Here is a 24,811-nt window from a genome sequence, read left to right as displayed (position 1 = left end):
GCCGCTCACGTGGAGGAGTGGGGAATCAAACCCGGTTCTCTAGATCAGAGTCCACCACTCTTAACCACCACACCATGCTGGCTCTTCTCAAATGTAAGCCTCCTCAAATGTATTTTAAAAGTTAGGTACTTCAGAAGATAAATGTAGAAGACATTTTAATTGATGCATTTGAATTGTGTTTTATAACTGTGTATCTACACAATTAGGTGTTGGAGGAGACCCCTATACCGTTTTACGGATACCGTAAACCACCAAAAAGACAAATCTGGGTTCTAGATCACACTGAGCCTGGATTCTCCTTTGAAGCTAAAATGACTAAAATGAGCCAATAGTACTTTGGTCACGTCATGAGAAGACAAGAGTCACTGGAAAAGACAATAACACTAGGAAAAGTGGAAAGCAGCAGGAAAAGAGGAAGAACCAACATGAGATGGATGGACTCAATCAAGGAAGGCACAGCCTTCAGTTTGAAAGACCTGAGCAAGGATATTTTGCTGGTCATTAATTTATAGGGTCACCCTAAGTCGGAAGCAACTTGATGGCACTTAACACACATCTGGGGAGGGGCCGTGGCTCAGTGGTAGAGCATCTGCTTGGCATGCAGAAAGTCCCAGGTTCAATCCCTGGCATCTCCGGTTAAAGGGACTAGGCAGATAGGTGATGTGAAAGACCCCTGCTTGAGACGCTGCTGAATTCAGTAACCAGATCCCCAATGGGTAGTTTACCCTTTAAGAGCCACTTTGTAGGGTTGCTTTTTGCCTCTCGTTGCCTGTCTTTTTCCCCATTGGTGGGTAAAAGCTTTTGGGGCACACTTTCAATAGGGGAAGCAGTGTGTGTGTGGGGTGGGAATTAAACCCTCCTTCTCAGTACTTCAGCCCAATTCATATCTCATACACAACTTTTTAAGCCTACAGCACTCATTGGAGGATCTGATCCCCAAAAGAACGTGAAGCTTGACCGTAAAATTGTCACTGGAGATCTATTTCTGGGTGCCTCTGCATTCAGAGGTTAGGCAGATGACTGCTGTAGACAGGGCCTTCTCTGTGGTTGCACCCCAGTTATTTTTTTATACTGCATCAGACTGTTGGCGCATCAAGAACTGCATTGTCCTCTCTGTGAGTCTCCAAGGTCTCGGGGAGAGGTCTTTCATATCACCTACCACCCAATCCTTTTAACTGGTGATGCTGGACATTGAACCTGGGAGCTTTTGCATGCCGAGCAGATGCTCTACCATTTAGCCACGGCCCCACCACCAGAATTATGGAACACCCCTCCCAGTCACATGTGACCACCGTTGTCCTTGTACTCAGTTCTATGCTGCCAAACATATGGCTCTTAGTTGATTTTTCTTTATTTGTTTGGTATTACTTTCCTGTCACCGCTTATACTATTTATTAGTTTTGGTTCCTGGTATTTTAAATTGATTATTGCTATTGGTTTTTAATTTATATTGTTTTCTGATTTTGATCCCAGATCTCCCTAGTCCTACTTCAGCATTCTTACCACTGTGCCTCACTTGCTCAAGAATGTAACCACCTATGTGTATGTATAACGGACCCCGATCGACTCTTTCTATGGCATTGTTAGTCATAAGTTTTTATTTTCAGTCTGAAAGGAGCACTTTTCATTGCTTCTCAGCAAGTGCACAATATATGGCAGAATTTCAGTTACAGAGTTTTTTTCCCCGTTAGACAATGGATTCTTTTTTTTCCTTTCTAAAAATACCACAGCCCCCAATTTTTTTATCAGAGCATTCAAGCTGCTCATGATTTCCATTAAAGAATTAACAAGAGCTTGCTGCATTGTTTTACAGACTGGCTGGCGATTTGTTGGCTGGAGTTTCCAGAAAAGATAATCTAAAATTGAGATGGAATTAGGAAGTGTTTGGTTGGATACTTAGAAGAAGAAGAGTTGGTTTTTAAATGCCGATTTTCTGTACCTTTTTAAAAAGGAGACTCAAACTGGCTTACAATCTCCTTCCCTTCCTCTCCCCGCAACAGACACCTTGTGAGGTAGGTGGGGCTGAGAGAGTTCTGAGAGAATTGTGATTAGCCCAAGGTCACCCAGCAGGCTTCATGTATAGGAGTGTGGAAACCAACCCATTTCACCAGATTAAAGTCCACTGCTCATGTGGAGGAGTGGGGAATCAAACCCAGTTCTCCAGACTAGAGTCTGCCGCTCCTAACCACTACACCACGCTGGCCCTCTCTTAGGGGAGGGAAATAGGGCCCAACCATGGAGGGAGGGGATACAGTCTTGCAAGCTTATTACCATGAAATAGTCTGTTAACTATTTCAGAAATGATTGTTTCAGAAATAATTGTTTTTCTCACATGACTCATGCAATAGTTCGTGTGGCATGGAATCTTGTGTGTGTCTATGGCTGTAGCAAACTCAGGGGAAAATTGCTTTTGCCTTGCAGGCATGGAAGTGGTAAGATTTTAGGGGTTAGTGTTCTAAAAAAGACACAAGTGGGTTAGGTTGCACCAGCTTTTTTGATGGTGAAAAAGGAAGGAGTGTTCTTCTTTGTACTGGGCGTATGTGTTAGTTGGTATAGCAACATTCCCCGTCAGGAAAGTGTGGAATCATGTGCAGTAAACCAACTCCAAGCAAGTATATTGCAAAAAGGGAAAGCTTCGTTTTACTGAGGTAGATTCAATTCACATCCATGTTGCAGTGGAAAGGAGAGAGAAGCCTAATCTCAAGGATACCCTTCTCTATCACAACTGGCCAGCTGCTCCGGTGTCACACGGCATGGCGTCACACGGCTCTGCAGGAGAGACCTGTAGATGTGTCCTGCTCCTTGCAGGTCTACCAGGAGAGAGAACACAAAGAGCAAAGGAAGAGAAGGAAGATTTCCCAGTATAGACAAAGAGAGGCAAGGTCACTCAGCAGGCTGCATATGAAGAAGTGGATCACCAGATTAGAGTCCGCCACTCTTAACCACTACACCATGCTGTCTGTCTGAAAAGCCAGTTCTGGGGATCATGGGACCTTGGACAAAAGCCTTGCGGGATGAAAGCTGAGTGGAAAAACTGGCTGCATCTGGCCCAATATGTTACTTTGATATCTGGAGAAGAATAAACCGACCCTGTGAAAAAAAAAAGGTGCTTTGAGCACAGAATGCTGCTCAGTTGTTGATGGCCATTAATTTGGTTGGCTTTAAAAAGGGATTAGAGAGATTCGTGGAGGAAAGTTGTCAACCCTAGACAGGGCCCATTGAAGTTTTGAAGGCCTGCGAAGTTGGTGCTGATAACTAATCCTGTCCCTTGCACTCTCACGGGGGGTACGAAATGGGTCCAATGTATGGTCTGCCAGGGCAGTGGGGTGTAGGACCAAACGTCCCTGGCCTGCTGCAAACAGACACCTTTTGAGCTTGAGAGAAAGTTAGCTCGGCAGTGTCAAGAGCTGAGACAGCTCTTGCCTTCGATAAAGCATTTTGCTGGTACTGGGGGAGAGTATTTACATGTGGAGCTGACCCTGTTTGTTGCTTAGCTACTCTGAAATTCTTTTATTATGTCTACTCCTTTATCAGCGTCCACAGTTAGAAGTGTCCCGCTTTGTTTATTTGGATTCTTTCCTGTTTCCTTACCCAAGCCTTTTCCGTAATCATTCTTGGCACAAGCTGCACAGTTTGTTCTTCATGCTGCCAGCTCTCTTGTTCTCCATCTACATTTCAGATACTCAGTCTCACAAGAAGTCCAGGGAGGGATGATATTCAACCGGAGAGAGTGGTTAACTTCATGTTCTTCTTGTGGGCTTCTTTGGAGGGATCTGGCTGGAAGGAAGCTGGTCTGGATGGATCCCTTGGTTTGATCTCAAATGGATTTCTACCTGAAAGACAGCAATAGCCATAATCAGATATCCCTTTTATACGTAACTGAGTTAGCTTTATGGCCTGGATATGACTTCGCTAAGGAGGAACAGCTTGGGAGGGGATGCTGGAAAATACACTGATCATACTGTGCCACACTGTACACATTATATTGTACGTATGTGTCCTCCAGTCGCCAACAACTTACTGCAACCCCAGCAAGGGGCTTTCAAGGCAAGTGAGAGGAAGAGGTGGTTTTCTATTGCCTTCCTATGCAGTCTTCCTTGGTGGTCACTCATCCAAGTCCTGACCCTGCTTAGCTTCAAAGATCTGACAAGATCGGGCTATACTATACCGTTCCACATCCCACACATTGTATTGTGGAGGTAGGAACTCCTCACAACAAGTGGTTGAGTCATAGGTCTTTTATGCATGAGTGTTTCACTCGCCGTCACTCCTCCAACGACTTTGGGTCTTTCTTTGGATTATGCATGCCGATTCCAACTGTCAGCGGTCACCTTGTTCTGTATTTCTCCGCGTGTTGCCCATGTTTTCAAATTCGAGATGAAACAGGTCTCTCAAAACACGGGGAAATGCAGGGGGAGAGTGAGGTGACCTCTTATGGTCGGAAACAGCATGCATAATCCAAAGTCATTAGAGGGGTGACGGCGAGCGGAACAGCCATGCATAAAATACCATAGAGAAGATATTACCCCTCCCCAGCAACTGGTATTCACATGTTCACTGCCTCTAAATAGGGGGGTTTCATTTAGTCATTGCTGCTAAATTATTCATCAGGTACAGAAGTGTAATAACAACTATTCTTTAAATACGATATTTAATCTGAATTGGACAGCTGCATGTCTACCCAGCCAACAAGACAAGGTTAGAATCCCAGGGATTTTACCCATCAGCATATCACAATGGTATGAGCCACAACTATCTTCTCCCAGAGGAAAATGAAATTTGGTTGAATTTTTGTTAATTTGAACGCTTGTAAATAGAATAATCGGCTCTACACATCTTTCGAAAACAGCCAGGAAATTCTGTGCTGGTGCAACGCATACTGTCCTCAGGTGTTCTGTTAAAGAGATGGAATTTTGTCTGTGTGTAAACACATGAACACATGAAGCTGCCTTATACTGAATCAGACCCCTGGTCCATCAAGATCAGTATTGTCTATTCAGACTGACAGTTGGACTCCAGGTCTCAGGAGTGTGTGTGCGCGCACGCACTTGCACAATGGTGACTGTGGAAATAGCTTTGTGTTGCAATGTTGAGCTGGCTAATCATTGCTTGAGCCAGGTAAGATGGAAGCAAGTGTCTAGAAATAGGTCAAACGAGGAGGGCACAGAGGACATGCAAGCACTGTCGTAGTAATGACAGCTATCCAAGTGATACCACATCTCTGGCTTTAGATGATAGTACAACGTGTCCTGAATTAGTAGCATTGCTTGAGCTCTGTCTACCCAGCTCCTAAAAGATGCCGTTTTCCATGCCTGCCTCTGGATATTAATAGGGGAAATATCCTAATGAAAGAGGATTTTTACGGGTTATGAATAAAGGATTTGTATGAGTACAATTATGAGGAAGAATTGTCACTTTGATGTCATTCTAATCAACGGGTGATTTAGTTGGTTGGCTGTTCTGTTTGCAATTTGAGTGTATATATCATTTGCTACTTTGTAAGAGTTAGCTGAAAAATAGGATATAGACATTTGAAAGACAGAAAGAGCCCCTGTCTGTATCTCAATTCATCCTAATGTTCCTAATAAGAACCAGTGAGAGATGTTCTCTGTGATGTAAACGTCCCATTCTGTTCAGTACGCCATGTCTTATAATCTGATCTGTAAGTGTAACACCAAGACAGGTGCTTCCATCTTGCATCAGGCTTCTGCTCCGTTCTGCTACTGAGCAGCTGACGCAGTACAGACAATTCTTGCATTGATCATCACATAGCCTAGGAGTTTCTCTGTGTCTGTGAGCAGGGGAAAACAGCTATAGCGAGGCTGTTCAGGGCAGTGTGGTGTAGTGGTCAAAGTATCCGACTAGGGCTGAGGAGACCCGAGTTTGAATCCCCTTTCAGCCATCAAGCCTCTCCATGCTGAAGCTTTTTTCATGGTACAGAGCTAAAGGACATCACCTGGTACATAACATCCCACTAAGCCTCTATTAAAGGGACAGGGCGTTTTTCTCCTGCTGGCAACCCGACTGATACAATGCTGGGCTACTGCTCTGAGATCGTAAACATCCACGCCTGCTCCTTGGCGTGCTCTGTCTGCAACATTACAAGGAATCCTGAGTTGCAACTCCCATATTGACTCCCTTGGGGTAACAGCATGCCTTAGAACAGCATGGCGCATGTTGTTACAAGGCTTTTGCGTAATCCACTTGTAAGGATCCCCCCCCCCCACACACACACACACAAGAGACAGGCTCCTAGCCGTTTGCCATCCCACCTCATAAGAGGGTGTCTTGCCTACTGGTCTCAGAAATGGGAAGGAGAGGGGGTTCCGGCACACAGGTCCTCTTTCTTCCCCAGACTCTCTGGTCATTTATGAATGGGTACTTTCACTCACGTTCACACACACACATCGTCGGTTTCGGTTGTTTCTTCGAGTTATGCTTGAGTTTTCTGACCACGTCCCTCCCCACTGTTGCCTGACTCCTGTTCTCAGCTGTGTCAGAGTGATCTGCCTGGTCTTGGCCCCCTCCCTCTCCCAGCCTTCCTAGCATGGGCGAGTCAAACCCCTAGCTGTCCTCAGCTCAGCTATAGGGTTGCCAACATCCAGGTAGTAGTTGAAGATCTCCTGCTATTGCAACTGATTTCCAGCCGGTAGAGATCAGTTCACCTGGAGAAAACGGCTGCTTCGGCATTCGGACTCTATGGCATTGAAGTCCCTCCCCTCCCTAAACCCTGCCCTCCTCAGGCTCCGCCCCAAAAATCTCCAGGTATTTCCCAACCCAGAGCTGGCAACCATATAGCCAGAGTAGGTCTGAGTCAGGCCAGGTGTTAGCTCCTGACTCTACTTGCAAGGCATATGCACATTGCGACCCCTCAGTCTGGGGCAGCATCGTGTGGGGGTTATGGTACTTTGCGTGCAGCTAGTGTACAATGTACCCTATGCCACAGTGCAGGGTTAGGGTTAGGTCACATGGACCTCTTTCCCTGTATCACGCAGACAGCTGTAAAAACAATCCCAGGGTGGTGGTGGTTGATTTTTTAAATCTCAGAGGGCCTATAAGTAGGGTTGCCAATCTCCAGGTACCAGCTGGAGATCTCCTGCTATTACAACTTATCTCCAGCCGATAGAGATCAGTTCACCTGGAGAAAATGGCTGCTTTGGACTCTATGGCATTGAAATCCCTCCCCTCCCCAAATCCACAGGCTCTGCCCCAAAAACCTCCTGCCGATGGTGAAGATGTACCTGGCAACCCTACCTATAAGGCAACTATTTTTTCCCCAATTATACACCAAATGTTAATGTAATTCCCAAGAACTGTTTTGTTTTTACCCCAGAAGGGGCAGAAGTGGTGAATGGAGACTGAGAGAGAGTTTGTTGTGGGAGAGCTGGATGAGATTTCCAGTTACCTCTTGTATAAGGTAACTGGAAATTATGTACGTGAAAGGTGAAAAGCCCATACAGACAGAGGTTTTTACCAGCAATCCTAAACCACCAATTTCCTAATTCTTCTCTCCATTCCCATTAAATCTGGGCTCATCTAATTTGATCTGACTGTACATAAAATAACATATTGTAAAACCTCAGTAGGGGCAAAGGTAGTGAATGGAGATTGAGGTGGAGTTTGTTGTGGGAGAGCTGGATAAGATTTCCTGTTACCTCTTGTATAAGGTAACTGGAAATTATGTATGTGAAAAACTAATTAGTAAAGTGGGGAATTAAATTTATTATAACTAGTATTATTGCTTTAATTATATTGTTATTGCAGGGCCATATCTTTCAAGCTGCAGACTGGTCTGGTTACAGTATTTTATTTATTTGATTTTCTTTACTTCATTTATAACCTACTTTCCTTGCTGAGACTCAAGGCGGATTGCAAAATATAAAAACAGATTGCAAAGGCCTCCAGTAAACAATGTGGTTGGACTAGATGTGAAAACAGTGCTGTTGGAACTGAGTTCCTTTCGAAAGAGGAGCGCAAGAATCCTGCACCTTGGCAAATCTGAGAAGAAATTGGTCTTGACTCACCACAAAGTTTTTGAAGGCCAGAACGTATTACCGGTATTTAGTTTAACTGCTTTAAATTAATTCATCTTGTACGCTTCATTTCTGATTCAGCCCCATGGAGCCCACAGAGGTTTTTACCAGCAATCCTCAGCGACAAGCTTCCTGATTCTTTTCTCCATTCCCATTAAATCTGAGCTCAGCTAATTTGTTCTGACTGTATATAAAATAACATATTGTAAAACCCCAGCCTGGCCATGAGCATTTAAATCTGTATGGGAGAATTAATGAGCAAGCAGTATTAGTTTACAACGAAATGGTCGACAAAAAGACAAAGAAAGGAAGAGTCTTTTTTATAACCAGACTTTCAATTCTGGAAGGCAGAACCATTTAAACTCTAGAGTGGTAGCATACAAATTCTCCTATGTAAATAAATAAAACAATCTGCTTTATCTTCAGCATAAAAGCCAGTGTGGTGTAGTGGATAAGAGCGGTGGTTCGGAGCGGTGGAACCTGATGTGGAGAACCGGGTTTGATTCCCCACTCCTCCACATGAGCGGCGGAGGCTAATCTGGCAAACTGGCTTGGTTTCCCCACTCCTCCACATGAAGCCAGCTGGGTGACCTTGGGTTAGTCACAGCTCTCTCAGCCTCACCTACCTCACAGGGTATCTGTTGTGGGGAGGGGAAGAAGGTGGATTGTAAGCCGGTTTGATTCTTCCTTAAGTGGTAGAGAAAGTCGGCATATAAAAACCAACTCTTCTTCTCCTCCTCCTCTTCCTCCTCCTCATATCTTGGTAGGACTGAAAGTATTAATCCGATTTCTAAAGAAAGAACATAAGATCCCATAAGATCAGACTAAAGATACTTCTGGTCCAGCATCCAGTTCCCCAGTGGCCCAAACACATGGTCCTGGAAGGTGTACAGGCGGGACGTGGAGGCCAAAGCCACCTCCTGTTGTTGGCAACTGGTATTCAGTGGCACACTGCCTCTGAACGTGGACATTTTCTCTAACCACCATGGCTTACAGCCATTGATCAAAGTATCCTATATACAGTTGCCAACTCTGGGTATTCATTTATATTCCTCCTTTCTCCCCACTGGGGACCCAAAGTGGCTTACATCATTCTCCTCCTCCATGTTATACTTACAACAACCCTGTGAGGTAGAGCCAGCATGGTGTAGTGGTTAAGAGAGGGGGACTCTAATCTGGTGAACCGGGTTGCTTTCCCCACTCCTACACATGAAACCTGCTGGGCCACCTTGGGCTAGTCACAGTTCTCTCCGAACTCTCTACCCCACAAGATGTCTGCTGAGGGGAGAGGAAGGGAAGGTGATTCTAAGCCAGTCTGAGACTCTTTAAAGCTAGAGAAAATTGGGGTATAAAAACCAACTCTTCTTCTTCTAGGTTAGGCTGAGAGTATGTGACTGGCCCAAGGTCACCCAGCAAGCTTTCATGGCCGAGTGAGGATTTGAACCTGGGTCTTTCAGATACTAGTCTGACACTCTAACCACTACACCACACTGGCCCTTTCTGGAGATTTGGAGGGTGGAGCCTGAGGAAGGCAAGATTTGGGGAGAGGAGAGACCTCAGTGGGGTGTAGTGACCTAGACTCCACCCTGCAAAGCAGTCATTTCCTTCATGGGAACTGATATTTGCCATCTGGAGTTCTGTTGTAATTCCAGATCTCCAGGCCCCACTTAGGGAATGGCAACCCTAACCCTTGTCTAACCCTCTTAATAGCCATCTTAAAGATACAGTCATCACTGTATAGGGTTGCCAGTTCCCCTCTCTCCATTGGCAGGAGGTTTTAGGGGGTGGGGCTGGGGCTGTCGCACACAACGCAATCATGTCACTTCTGGGGGTAAACCCGGAAGTAATGTGAGTGTGTTGTGCGGTTGCATGCGCGATCCCCGCTCCGGAGCAGCCGGGTGGATTGGCGAGCAATTGCCCACCGAAACCACCCACCTGTAAACCCTATCACTGTATCTTTTCACAGTTGTGTCCCATAAGGTAATTATGAATTGTGTACTTGGCTTTAATCTCTCTTGAATCTTCTGTCCAATGAAGATCTAGCAGCCTGGAACCACGTCCTAAAAAGGACATGCAGCTTTTCTGTTCAGTGCGCCATTTACGACTGGAGAGATGCATATTCAAGGATGGAAGACAGAGAGCGAATCCCATTGATTTATATAATCTTGTGCTGAAAAGATACCGCCTCTTTAAAAAGGCCATTGCTTGTTCCCATTATTGCAACTTCCCTAATCACCACTATTATACATTTTTCTCCATCACAGGCTGAATTGGTTAGAAAGCTCTCCAAGAAGTGACAGAAGTGTTTTATAGAAGACCGTTGCCTCCCCTTTTCTCCTGGGAAATTACATCCCACTAAGTCTTCATTTCTGCTGACATTCCAATTTGCAGCTTCGATGATGCCACACGAAAGGCTTTGAATTTTAGCTCCCGTTAATGAAGCCCAGGCTGGGAAGAGTACAGAAAGTATTTTTTAAAAAAATTAACAGCCTTTGGGAGGGGGGTGCTTCTCTCCATTTTTGTTTCACTAACGTTCAAATCAAGAGCCTGGTTCAATCAAGGACGAGGAGTGGGGGCCTCTGAGGAAGGCAGTGAAAACTGGTAACGATAATCACGGTTGCAAGTATTGAGGAAAGAAAACAGTATGTATTCTGAGGAAAATGTTATGTTCCCGGCCATCCACTAAGTGTACAATTCAATGAAGGGCTACGGCCGTTCCAACCAACTTCAAGAAACATCTACTTCCATCCCTCCGATAGAAGATCTGCCTTCATGGAGGATAACAACAAATATTAGTCCTTCATGGAGAATGTCAACAGATACTAGTCTTGTAGGCTAAATGCAACTAACATGTTTAGAGTGGGTATGCCACTGAAGACCAGTTTCAGGGAGTGATTCTTCTTGAGCCGGTTCACATGAACATATGAACACATGAAGCTGCCTTATACTGAATCAGACCCTTGGTCCATCAAAGTCAGTATTGTCTACTCAGACCAGCAGAGGCTCTCCAGTGTCTCAGGCAGGGGTCTTTCACATCACCTACTTGCCTAGTCCCTTTAACTGGAGATGCTGGGGATTGAACCTGAGACCTTCTGCATGCCAAGCAGATGCTCTACCACTGAGCCACAGCATCTGATTGGGCACTGTGGAGAACAGGATATTTATGTATTAATTTACTTCACTTCAAAAACAACAATCTCCTTTATTGGCATAAAATCGAAAATTTACTTATGCTCCCCCTTTCTCCCCAATGGGGACCAAAGCAGCTTACATCGTTCTTTTTTCGATTTCATCCTCCTAACAAACCTGTTAGGTAGGCTTGGCTGAGGCAGAATGACTAGCCCATGGTCACCCAGAAAGCTTCCTTTGGCAGTGTGAGGAGGTGAGGATTCAAACCTGGGTCTCCCAGATCCTAGTCCAACAGTCTAACCACTACACCATCCTGACCAAACGAATGGGTCCAGCAGGTCACAGCTACCAAGACATCCCAGTTATAGTGATAACACTTTTTAATTTAAGAGATACTCTCCTATTTTAATTAATATAGTCATTTGAGGACTTTCCCTATGGTCATATGACTCTAGGTTGCACTGGAAGAAATCTAAAAGAATGCTGTACAAGACGATCTCTTCATGTTAACGTTGCTTGTAGCCATTCCTTTTTTCTAGGGTTGACAATTCCAGCTTGGGAGATTCCTGGAGATTTGCCTGGGGAGGAAGAGATCTTTGGAGGGATGTAATCCTCCAAAGCTGCCATTTCCTCTAGGGGAACTGATTTCTAGCTTCTAGACTAGAGGGAGACCCTGTATGAGGAGATTAACTCAGAAGGACTACTCTGGCAACCCACATTAACAACATTTTGGCAGAGCACCCCCCAAAGACAATATTAGAAACAAAATAAACAATTGTGATTTACCAGGAAAAACAAGTAAAAAAAAATTAGGGACTATTACCAGGGCTGCTAGCCCTTTGCTCAGAAGGAGCAAAAATTGGAGGAGGGGGCGAATTTGCAACGTCACTTCCATTTGTACCCAGACGTGACATCACAACACTGTAGGAATTCCCTGACTTTTGTGGTAAAAACCATAGAGATTTGGGGAATTCTTAAGGAGTGTTGTGATGTCTCGTGACATCACTTCCCATCCCGCATTTTTGTTCCTGCTGGAGCAAAAAACAGGCTGGAGGCAGGAGATTGCAAGCATGGCAGCAATCTGATATGCCTATCTCTAGGGATTGTTGGAGCACATGTAACTAATCATTGCAAATTAGGTTTGCCAACTTCTCGGTGGGGCCTGAATATCTCCTGGAATTACAACTGATCTCCTGACTACAGAGATCAGTCTCCATGGAGGAAATAGCTGCTTTGGTGGGTGGACTCTATGGCATTATACCCAGCTGAGTCCTCCTTCCCCAGGGTCCATCCCCAAATCCCCAGGAATTTCCCAACCTGGAGTTGGCAACCCTAGGTGAACTGAATTTCTTAAGTAGTACAAGTTCATAAAGATTGGGGCTGGGCTTCTTGTTTGCAGGTAATATCAACTGCTCCAGCAGTTGCCAGAAGTGCAAGCCTTTGACATGAGCTGAAGGTAGGATTGCCAGGCCTAGCTGACAACCCAGCAGGGTAATATAGTGGGTGGGGACAAGTTATTTGTTGTCGTGCATCATGGAAGTGACATAATTGTGTTGGGTTGACACTAGGATTCACCCAAAACTCTGTGGTTAAACTATAGGAGTTTGGGAGAATCCTACAGTGTCATGTTGGTGTGATGCTGTCATTACGGTTTTGTACTGGAAGTGACATTGCACATTGGTGCAATGGTGAATCCCCCCACCATTTCCCCCCACTGCCCAGGCTGGGAGACCTCGCCCCCCAGCTAAAAAGCAAGAGCCAAAGGGCTTTTGTCCTTTGGACCACGGTCTGTGGTCCTGAGTTAGCTAGTCTTGTAGATCCAGGGTCAGCCCAGGGTGTAATCGATTGTAATGCATTGTGCTAATTTATTTACTTTACTTCAGGTTATTGTGCTTCTTTTTTTCTGTTCATTTGGGTTCCCATTGGGGAAGAAAAGCAATGTAATAAGTGCCTAAATAAATAAATAAAACCAGTAAGTGGTCATCTTAGTACTTGAGAATAATTACTATTGTAAACCAGTGGCACCATTTACTTGACTGACTTAACTTAATTTTGCTTGCTTATTAATGTTTCAGGCCTCAAGTGAGTTGGACTTCAAGGCATAGGCCTTGCCAGCCACCAGATCTGGAGATCTCCTGGAATTACAACTCATCTCCAGACTACGGCCGTCAGTCACCCTAGAGCAAATGGCAGCTTTGGAGGGTGGACTCTATGGCATTCTACCCCACTGAGGTCCCTCCTCTTCCCCAAACTCCTCTCTTCTTAGGCTCTACCCCCAGATCTCCAGGAATTCCCAAACCCAGAGTTGGCAACCCTATCAAGCCAGTTTAGTAGGGTTTAGTAGGGTTGCCAACCTCCAGGTACTAGCTGGAGATCTGCTATTACAACTGATCTCCAGCTGGTAGAGAACAATTCACCTGGAGAAAATGGCCACTTTGGTCACTGGACTCTATGGAATTGAAGTCCCTCCCTTCCCCTCCTCAGGCTCCGCCCCAAAAACCTCCTGTCGGTGGTGAACAGGGACCTGGCAACCCTACAGTTTAGGCAAGTGGAATGGTCTGTCCTTTTAGAGCTCTAAAATCCATCTTGGATCACAGCTGAGGACTCACTCTAAACAGATTGCTGACACAAAGCAATTCCCAGCTGCTTTATGTGGGCCCCCTTTGGACAGAAATCCCTGTGAAAGGCAAAAGATCTCTCCACCGGAAGTTGATCTTGGAACTGAGCTCAGAGCAGACCAGTTCTTTTGCTTCAGGCTGTCCTCCTCGCAAATCATTCTTTCCTGTCCACAGTCCACTCAAAAGGTGGTGTATTTTCAGAAGGATCTCTTTTGCCTTTGCCTTACATTGGAGGAGGTGGGGTGTGCAGAGGTTTGTGTGGCCTTTTAAAAATTGCTGAAATTGCTAAATTGTAGGCGGATATTGTCATACTATGACAAGACGGTCAGACTCCAGGCAAAAATCCCTTTGTCAGCATTGGTATTTCCATGGCCTTCCAAAAAATGCCTTTTTTAGCCATGTGCTCAGTTGGATTGTGGGGCTTGATAGCAATGCCTGTTGGCCAGGGGTGGTGGAGAAAGGAGCATTTAGCATCTCAGACAGGAAGCATGGGGGTGGGGGCACAGTTTTCTTATCCCCCCCCCCCCCGTGGCCACCACTCAAGGCTGCTTTGCAATTATAAAGGAAATTACCACTGATCTCTTTAGAATGTTACTTTCAGACTCACAGCGGAACTGCATGTTACAGCGGAAACACAGTTCCCCCCCTCACATTTTCCTTCTAAACTCTTATGCAGGGCTGGGAGCCTTTGCTAGGGTTGCCAACCTCCAGGTACTAGCTGGAGATCTCCTGCTCTTACAACTGAATGTTTTTTTTTGGGGGGGGGAATGTTGGAGATATTACTAGTCGATGTGAAGGAGTGTAAGAAAAACTCTATCTGATAGCCTTGTGAGATAATGTTTGTGACCCAGAGGCCTGGTTGGGAGGTGACCACTGACGGTGTAATAGGCTGAGCCTGCCTTCCACTGACTGGTGGCTGGCGTCACTGTTTGGTTGGGCGGTCGGGTTTATCCCCTTTATTGCCCTGGAAGGTGGAGGATTTTGGAGATTTATTGAATCGTCCTCCTTTACTAAAGGAGCTGCGATTCTGGTTCCGGTGGTTTCTAGGTTGATCAGGTCTGTATCCTTGAAGTATGTGGTATGCACGAAAGGACATAGAGGGAGTGATCCCTTGGATTCCTTGCGTAGAAACTTGTCTTTGGTCTCCACTGATATGGGGACCAAATTGTCTCCAAGCAAGGTCTTTCCCTGATACAGGAAGCCCATAATAACCAATTTTGATCTATATACTCCGCTTGCCAGGGGCGTACCCAGAGAGCCTTTGAAGTATACTTTGCAGTACATTGAAGTCTTTCCCCTCCTGCCATCCTCAGGCTCTACCCCAAAACCTCCCGCTGGTGGCAAAGAGGGACCTGGCAACCCTAGCCTTTGCACAAGAGTATAGTCAGCCTTTCTCTCACCCAATGAGTCTTCCCTACGAATAGCTATTTTTTTCTTTTACTTTCTCCCTTCAGTTAGACTCTGAGCCCCAAAGAAGGCCAGCTGCAGGCAAGCATGGACTGAGTGGACTATCTGTTGGGAAAATGAGGGTCAGGGTGAGGATTCAGCACTTTTCCTGCCTGCAAATAGGGTAAGATTGGGAAGGGGGGGTCAGTGACAGCACTTCTGGAAAAACCCGTAAGTGATATCATGCCTCTCCAGGAAACATAACTTCTGGGTTTTCCATGGAAGTGATATTACACCATTGGTCCAACCACCGTTTTCATAATTTTTCTGGTGTGAAACCGCCCCTGAGAGAGACCTGGCAACCCTTCTTGCAAACATCTCCTGCTTACTTCTGCATTTGCATTACATTTTTTACGAAAACTGTGTTTGTCAGTATGATATATCATTTGGCCTTAACAATAGGGTTGCCAGGTCCCTCTTCACAACCGGTGGGAGATTTTTGGGGCAGAGTCCAATGCCATAGAGTCCAATTGCCAACACAGCTATTTTCTCCAGGTGAACTAATCTCTATCAGTTGGAGATCAGTAGTAATAGCAGGAGATCTCCAGCTAGTACCTGAAGATTGGCAACCCAACTCATAATACCAGAACGTAGGGTCATCTGCTGAAGCTGGAAGGTGAGTGATTCAAAATAGATACAAGGAAGTATTTCTTCACACAACGCATAGTTAAATTTTGGAACTCCCTGTCCCAGGATGTGGTAATGGCTGCCAACTTGGAAGGCTTTAAGAGGAGAGTGGACATGTTCATGGAGGCTAGAGCTATCCATGGCTACTAGTCAAAATGAATACTAGTCATGATATATATCTATTCTCTCCAGGATCACAGGAGCATGCCTATGATATTAGGTGCTTTGGAACACAGGCAGGAACAGAGGAACCAGGTTGGCCGTTGTGTGAACAGACGGTTGGACTGGTTGGACCTTGGTCTGATCCAGCATGTCTTTTCTTATGTTGTTATCTTCTAAGGGTGTGTAGAAGTGCCCATCCTCAGCCTAGAGTGTGCAAATAGTAAACCTAGTATTGATAAAAGACCACATAATGGCAAAGCTTCAACTGATTTAACAATGTGCCTTTATAGTATAATAAAATCAACTTTTTATCATTTGTAGTATCACCACCTGGCAAGGTTACGTCTGGATAATTAGACCTCTGCTGTAAAAATGTAGCACAGAGTCTTCTACTTTTCAGAGTAGTTTTTATCTGCTTTCCCATGGCTGTCATCTCTTCCCAAGTGGTTAGAAACCTGTTTCATTATCTGCTCATAGCACTGAGGGAAACATTTTCAAACATTCCAATATAGCGTTGCTTTTCCTTGGTTTTAGTTCAAAAGCCAGACATTCCTCTCCCACCCCTGCCCTTTTAAGTGACTTCCAGAGAGCTCAATTAGTTTCTCTTGGAAAGCAAGAGAGAAGTGTACAGATCAAATCATTCTGCCTCATGCTGGTTCAGAGTTGCTTACTAAGCTCCTTCTTGTCATGAACCATCTTTGCAATTCCTATTCGCTAACCTGTTGGCCGATACATATAGTTATCAAAACCAAGCTGCAAAAGGAGGGTTGCCAGGTCCCTCTTCGCCAATGGCGGGAGGTTTTGGGGGCGGAGCCTGAGGAAGGCAGGGTTTGGGGAGGGGAGGGACTTCAATGCCATAGAGTCCAATGGCCAAAGTGGCCATTTTCTCCAGGTGAACTGATCTCTATCAGCTGGAGATCAGGTGTAATAGCAGCAAATCTCCAACTAGTACCTGAAGGTTGGAAACCTTATGCAAACGTTTGCTTGGACTATACCACTTCAGGCAGGGGCTGCATGTAGAATAGCCCCCCCCCCAACATGTCAGGAAGTAAGATTTTGCCTACCCCAAATACTATTTTCCTGCGTGCAGGATTCAGCTTTGTTTTGCTTGGAGAGCAAAACCTAGAGCCAGAAATGGTACAGGCCAGGAAAATATTTGCCCCCTTTTTCTGTGAGTCCTATAAACTGATCCATATCAACACTGAGCAATGTTTAGACACCAGTTCTCTCTATATCAGTCTTGCAAAGAAAGTGTAGGCAATCAGATGTTGCCTTGTCATTAGTGTTGCCAACCTCCAGGTACTAGCTGGAGATCTCCTGCTATTACAGCTGATCTCTAGCCGATAGAGATCAGTTCCTCTGGAGAAAATGGCTGCTTTGGCAATTGGACTCTATGGCATTGAAGTCTCTCCCCTCCCAAAAAACCTCCCCAAAAACCTCCCGCCAATGGTGAAGAGGGACCTGGTAACCCTACTTGTCATGGGACCTTATGCAGTGCTTTCTATGTTGAATGCTCAAGTCCACATCTGGGAAGACTAGCATGTTTACATGGGTGTTCCAGTATGAACTCCTGCCTCTTTCTGTTCCACCCTTCCCTCCTTTCCTCCATAGAGTCCAACTTCCAAAGCGGCCATTTGCTCCAGGTGAACTGATCTCTGTTGCCTGTAGATCAGTTATAACAGCAGGAGATCTCCAGCCACCACCTGGAGGTTGGCAACCCTAAATTATAGTGGGAGAGCTCCACACACCCCCGGAGGCTGGCAACCCTACCTCTGGGGGCTCTTTGGGAAGTGTTTAGAGTGTTGGATTGGGGAGACTAAAGTTCAAATCCCTACTCGGCCCATGAAGCTCACCTTAGGCCAATCGGCTTAACCTACCTCACAAGGCTGTTGTGAGGATAAAATGGAAGGGAGAACCATTTGCCTCTTGGAGCAAGGGTAGTTTGTAATCTCTTTGGGAATTAAAAGGACCCTGTCCTCCCTCTTTTGGGGCGGGGGAGGGTTTGGTCATATATCTATTTTATTATATTTCAGTCCCTTGTTTATTTAATTCTTTCCTTCCTTGACTTACATGCTGCATTTCAGGCGCGGCAGCTACTCAAGGTACCTCACAAATTAAAACAGCGCAAAAATAATGTCAGAAAATTCTTACCCAATTTTCCCAAAGGGATTCCTAATGTTTCCTCAAACAACTCACTTCAGTCAAAAACTTCAGCTCTTCACAACACCCTGACGCTTACAAACGGTGCATATTTTGGCACGTAGATTGACGCATCCCATCTCAGCCTCTGCTGAGATCACGAAAAACGTAGAGGGGAGAGGGGAGCCTTCGAACTCTCTGGAGTCAAAATGGCTCTGGATGCCTGCCAGGAAACTGTAAGGGGAGACATGGCCAGTCCAGACTGCGTTCCCTGCAGGGTGAGCGTGGGAAACACTCTGGGCTTCTGTGAAGTGTGAATCAGCTTAGCCATAAAACTGCTTGGAGGAAAGCATCTCTGTCTGTGTTTGCCTCATGCAGTTGCAGTAAGGATAAAAATGAAATAAGGACATATTCACAGTGGTGACTCCATCTTGGTAGAAGGCAGGAATACAATGAGTAAATAATCCCCGGAAACTGTGTGTTTGTGGCAGTGGTGGTGGTGGTGGGGTAATTTGACAAGTGTTTAAATGCAAGCCCGCTCCTCCGGTTGCATATTAACTCTGACACGCAATGTTTGTTTTGCACTGCCAAATACGTTTGCTCGTTTCCCAGAAAAACTGTCAAGGGGGTAAAAGGCTGGCAGGTTGTCTGAGTGACAGATTGAGGAAAACATGGGAATTTCAAAGAATGGTTACTTGGGGGTAGAACAGCTCTGACTTACAAACAATGGGTGACTTTGTGCCAAAAATGCTGGCCAAGAACGCCAGCCGTACTAAGCATGTTTGTTTAGTGTTAAGAAGGTAGCGTCGTGGTTAGAGTGCTGGACTCTGGAGGACCCAGTTCAAAATCTTGCTCTGCCACCACGCATGCTAGGTGACCTTGGGCCTGTCAATCTTAGGCTAACCTACCTCAAAGGGTTGTTGTTGTGAGAATAAAATTGAGGAGGGGAGACGGATGTGCACCTCATTGGCTTATACATGATTGGGTTGGTACCTGGCAGTCTTTGAGCCATATCCAGCCACCCGGGATACCATTCTGACCCAGACCGGACATGAAAGGCAATCCCATGCCAATTTTGTGGGCATCCTCACAGGGGAGGCTTTGCTGAAAACTCGCAAGGTGCCAGCCTCTCTCATTAACATTTTTTTATTGTTTATGTAACAACAATAATACATCTCAAGTGCCAGCACTGAACAATGGCACTGAAAATAAGTTCTGGGGAACACTGGAAGGCACTTTGTGCTTTTTCACTTGTCTATCCTTACATCTCTCCTGTCTCCTGAACTTTACAGGAAACAGGCTGTAGTCCCAAAATAAAACAGGCCACAAAGAAGAAGAAGAGCTGGTTTTTATATGCCAACTTTCTCTATCACTTAAGGAAGAATCAAACCAGCTTACAATCACCTTCCCTTCCCCTCCCCACAACGGACACCCTGAGAGAGCTCTAAAGGAGCTGTGACTAGCCCAAGGTCACCCAGCTGGCTTCATGTGTAGGAGTGGGGAAACCAACCTGGTTCACCAGATTAGCCTCCGCTGCTCATGTGGAGGAGTGGGGAATCAAACCCCGTTCTCCAGATCAGAGTCCACCTCTCCAAACCACCGCTCTTAACCACTACACCACACTGGCCGCAGGAAGGACCACTTCAAAATATTACTTGGGTGAATTTGCAAGAAATAATAGTGGTGCACAACTTTCACATGCCTTTTTAAATGATGTGACAAGGGCAAAAAGCCAAGTTTTCAATGGGACACGCTGTGCGGAGTTCATCATTTCTCAGCAGAGTACATCTGCATCATTTGAAAGAAGAAAAAAACCTCCTTGCTGGGGAACTGTACTTGTATGGAGTTCGGTTTTTGGGGAGAACATTGGCCTTGAAGCCTTGTCTGTTCTTTTATAGCTATTTCAGGGTGAGTAATTTAACCCGCACTGAAACCATGCTGTGACAAATCGGTCCTTGCAGTTTATTCTGTGCAGTTTGGTATTTGCAACCCATCCTGCCAACCCTTATTTACAGTCCACAAGTTCCTGGAGGAGGTGGGGTGCCTTTGAAGTTTACAATGATTTTGGCACACTGTTCACTCTGCATATTGGTCACCCCTCACCTCCTCATGGCAGCCGCAGCCCCCTGACCCACGCAGCTTGGGAGCTGGACTGTTCCTTATATGTATTCCTACCGAGAAGCCCCATAGGGTAGGATTCTGACATATCTAGCAAGATGGCCAGCAACAATTACTGAGGCTTAAAACCCATAATAATAAAATAACAAAGTTGACACTAACAAATGTTAATGACATCTAACCTAATTTTATACTTAGAGAATAACCTTGACCGTTGAGATAAAACAGTAAAGAAATAATCCTGAAGGTAGAGTTATAATAGAGATATTCAATATGTTTAATAGCCTACAAAATGATCATCTTTAGATTATATTACATGTTTAAATATCTTTTTTCATTTTATTATAAGAGTGAATATTTGATCACAAAATGGTGTAGAATCGCAGGATAGGCAAACAAAAATCATTTGTTGGTTTTGGTGTGTTGTTAATGTATCAGGAAATTGACAAAATTTCTTTGGATACTTTGGAAATATAGCGAAGAGATAGATCGTTGTTGTTGGTATGCAAAGGTCATCTGACGAAGTTCTTACATGTAACTGGATTCTGAAGTCTGCATAGAACAACAAACCGGAAATTGAAAGCACCTCCCCTGCAGTGCCTTTCAACTGTTAGAAAGATTATTCCCAGGGGTTTCAAGACATGCGTGGAAGAACAGCTGAGGTAAGGAGGGGGAAGGGTGTAAAGTTGGTTTGCTAACCCACAGGTGGGACCAGGAGAGCTTCTGGAATGACAACGGATCTCTAGATCAGCTCCCCTGGATTAGATGGCTTCTTTAGATGGTGAAGTCTGTGGCATTATGCTCCACTGGGGTCCCTCCCCAAACCCTGCTCCAGGCTCCACCCTAGGGTTGCCAACCTCCAGGTGGTGGCAGGAGATCTCCTGCTATTACAACTGATCTCCAGCCGATAGAGATCAGTTCCCCTGGAGAAAATGGCCGCTTTGGCAATTGGACTCTATGGCAGGCATTGAAGTCCCTCCCCTCCCCAAATCCCACCCTCCTCAGGCTCCGCCCCAAAAATCTCCTGCCAGTAGTAGAGAGGGATCTGGCAACCCTAGTCCACCCCCAAATCTTCAGGAATTTCCTAGCCCAAAGTTGGCAACCCTAGCCTCTCCATCAGGCAATGTCACCCGTTCCACCTCATTACAGCCCCCTGATTCTGGAGTTCTTTATCTACTTGAGTCTCGCAATCCCAGGAATAATCTTTCCAGAGATGAAAAGGGACTTTGCAGGGGGGAGGAATGTGGAGAAAATCAGTGTTCTGCTGGTGGTTCATTAGATACAAACCACAAACTTTATTGCAATAGTAGGGAGAAGGAAAGGTGCATATGTGCAAGAAGGTATAGATGAATAATAGAGTTAATATATATTTTTTTAAAGATCTTTTAATTTGCCAAAGGAGAACTAAAGTTAGCAACAAGGAATGAGGTAGGACATCAGCAGTATACTGGAATCACCCCCTCAGTTGAAATCTTTGTGGCAATTCACAGCATGGTGAGACTGAAAATATTTCATTAGTTCTGATTTGTGACAGTGAGTCCCCCACCCCCATCATATTAGAAGCATCTTTCTATAATTCACACCAATCAAATTGTGCCATGTGCAGACCACGTCCTCCCCATTTTATTGGAAAGGCTGCAGGAAAAAAGACTCTTCTTCCCTATGGAGTGAGGATGTGAAGCAACAACTAGTTTCTGGATCCAAGCTCACTTAGAAACTGGGGTGATAACAAACCAGCAATTACTCTGGACAACAACAATAATCCTGACAATGGAACTGTGTTCAGGGGATGGGCCGTGGCTCAGTGATAGAGCATCTGTTTGGCATGCAGAAGGTCCCAGGTTCAATCACCGGCATCTCCAGTTAAAGGGACCAGGCAAGTAGGTGAAGTGAAAGACCTCTCCCTGAGACACTGGAGAGCCGCTGAGAGTCTGAGCAAACAATACTGACTTTGATGGATCAAGGGTCTGATTCAGCATAAGACAGCTTCATGTGTTCATGTGTTCAGTTCCCTCATAGTCCAAGCAAAGACAGCATCCATTTTCTTGCTTTGAATGAGAAGGCTCCTCTTATTATTCTAGTCACCGCTCTTATGCTATCAGCAAGAATGGAGGTAGCACGACTCTGAAAAACTGCTGATCTTCCAAACAGAAATCAGTTTGGGGTATTACAATAAGGGACAAACTCCTCAAATTAAATTAGTCAAACCACTGGCATTAATTACCAAGCAACGGGGCTGATTGACAACCCCTGTGGTTGTTTGGGGGGCTACCCCATTTGGATGAGGGCAGTGGTGGGAGAAGACCCAATTTATGTCATGCTGCCTTCTTCACTATAGTTAGGGTTGCCAGGTCCCTCTTCGCAACTGGCGGGAGGTTTTTGGGGTACAGCCTGAGGAGGGCAGGGTTTGGGGAGGGGAGGGACTTTAATGCTATAGAGTCCAATTGCCAAAGTGGCCATTTTCTCCAGGTGAACTGACCTCTGTCGGCTGGAGATCAGTTGTAATAGCAGGAGATCTCCAGCTAGTACTTGGAGGTTGGCAACCCTAACTGTAGCCTGGGTATGAGGTGAGCTGCAGAGATACTGGCAATGCTTCTGGAGCTTATCTTCTGCCAGCGGAGGCATGCCACTTCCCAGAGCTGCCCCATCACCATTCTGTTTGGTGTGGTGAAACTCCTGGCTAAGCGACATTCCTTCATTTCGTATGCAAATGGATGTCCCAGCAAATTCAAGACCTTCCTTTTCTCTAGAGTCTTTCTATATATGTAATTCAACTCTATAGGACAGTTTTATTGGCTTTGTTGCAAGTCCGGATAATAAGGACCTTAGCACCAACGGGAGGGAGGGGGATCCACAAACTTTGTGATTATCTGAGATCACATCAGCGGAAATAACTGTCTTGGGCTTACTATGACTCAGAGTTGAGGCTGGAAGCTATTTAGGTTGTTATTGTATTCTTCCTTTAAGCACTTCAGGAGGGTCTACATGATTTTCACTTCATATACAAACCTGTGAAGTAGGGTGTTGCTGTTTTTTTTAGAGAGAGTGGTTGGCCCAAAGTTACTCAGCTCTATTAACTCATTACAAAGACCTTTGGTCCTGATTCCCCCTCTGCCATGTCCTGTTGATGCTTGTGTTCTGGGAGTTCCATGCTTATAACTTAATTCTCAGGCATATGTGGGTGCAGTTGAGGTCAGGACAATAACTCACAGAAAAAGGGCCCTTAAGGCCTCCTACTGATGTTTTCCCAGCCTGAAATGGCCCCAGGGAGGTATTGTTTGCTCTTTTGGTGAAATTATATGTGTAGTTTGTCAGTAACTTTCCCCAGCAGGAATAATAGCAGCTTCCCAGGCCATTTCCTGTCAGGAGAGGGTAGAGTTGCCAACCTCCAGGTGGTGGCTGGGGATCTCCTGGGAAGGTGGACTTTATGGCATTATACCCCACTGAAGTCTCTCCCCTCCCCAAACCCCTGCCCTCCTTAGGCTTCACCCCCAAAATACGGAGCTGGCAACCCTAGGAAAGGGGGAAGTCCCTCTCCCCACACATGCGCTTGGTAATTAAGTTCTGAACACAGCACTCCTACAGTGGTCAACTAGGCCCATGGCAAACCCATGTAGGGGATACAAGGACTTTGTAACGTGAATTCAGTGAGCTTCTTTGAATCAGCATCTCCCTAGTTTTCATTTGGCACTCTAGCAGCCACTGCACCAGCTATGCAAAATCTCAGAAAGGCTTTTATTGCATATGGTTTGCTTGAGGGACTAGTGGAGTCCTGGACCTCGTTTTCTGGAGTCTCATTTTCTGGAGACTCAGAAGTACTGCCATGGGCATTCTTAGAAACATGAAAGAAAATGTGGATGATACACCCATGGGGGGTACATATAATTTTATGAATTGGTCTAGGAAGACTCCTCACTATCCAACATGGTCCATGTATGCAAGCTGAGCTTCTTTTCTGCTGACACCCAGCACCATTCAGACCTCTGGCTCATAAGTAGGGCTACAAACTTCAAGGTGGGGCCTGGAGTTCTCTCATAATTACAGTAGACCTCCAGGATACAAAGGTCAGTTCCCCTTGAGGAAACAGCAGCTTTGGAGAGCAGATTCTATGGGGTGCTATGGCATCTGGGTGAAATGGAAGTTTTAGAGTGGTGTCAGATCCCCATAGAGCCCATTCCTCTCACCAAACTTCACCCTCCTCAGTAGGCTTGCCAACTGCCAGGTAGTGGTGGGCAATTGCCCTCCAATCGATGGGGCTGCCCGCCAACCCTCAGCTTGTTGGTGAGCGGAAGAGGGCCATCGGAGAGGGAGTGCCGTGATCCGTGTGATGCACTGACTTCACTTCCGGGTTTACCTGGAAGCGACATGGACGCTCTAGCACTCTCCCTAGAAAGAGTTTTCGGAGGAGATTGCTAGAGCTTCTGCATCGCTTCCAGGTAAACCCGAAAGTGACGTTGGCTCATCATGCATGCAGATCACAGCCCCCAGCCGCACCCCTGCAAAGTTTCCGCCAGTGGCGAGGAGCGACATGGCAACCCT

The sequence above is a fragment of the Euleptes europaea genome, chromosome 10 (assembly GCF_029931775.1).
Source record: "Euleptes europaea isolate rEulEur1 chromosome 10, rEulEur1.hap1, whole genome shotgun sequence".
NCBI lineage: Eukaryota > Metazoa > Chordata > Lepidosauria > Squamata > Sphaerodactylidae > Euleptes > Euleptes europaea.
Note: the sequence above shows the minus strand (reverse complement) of the source record.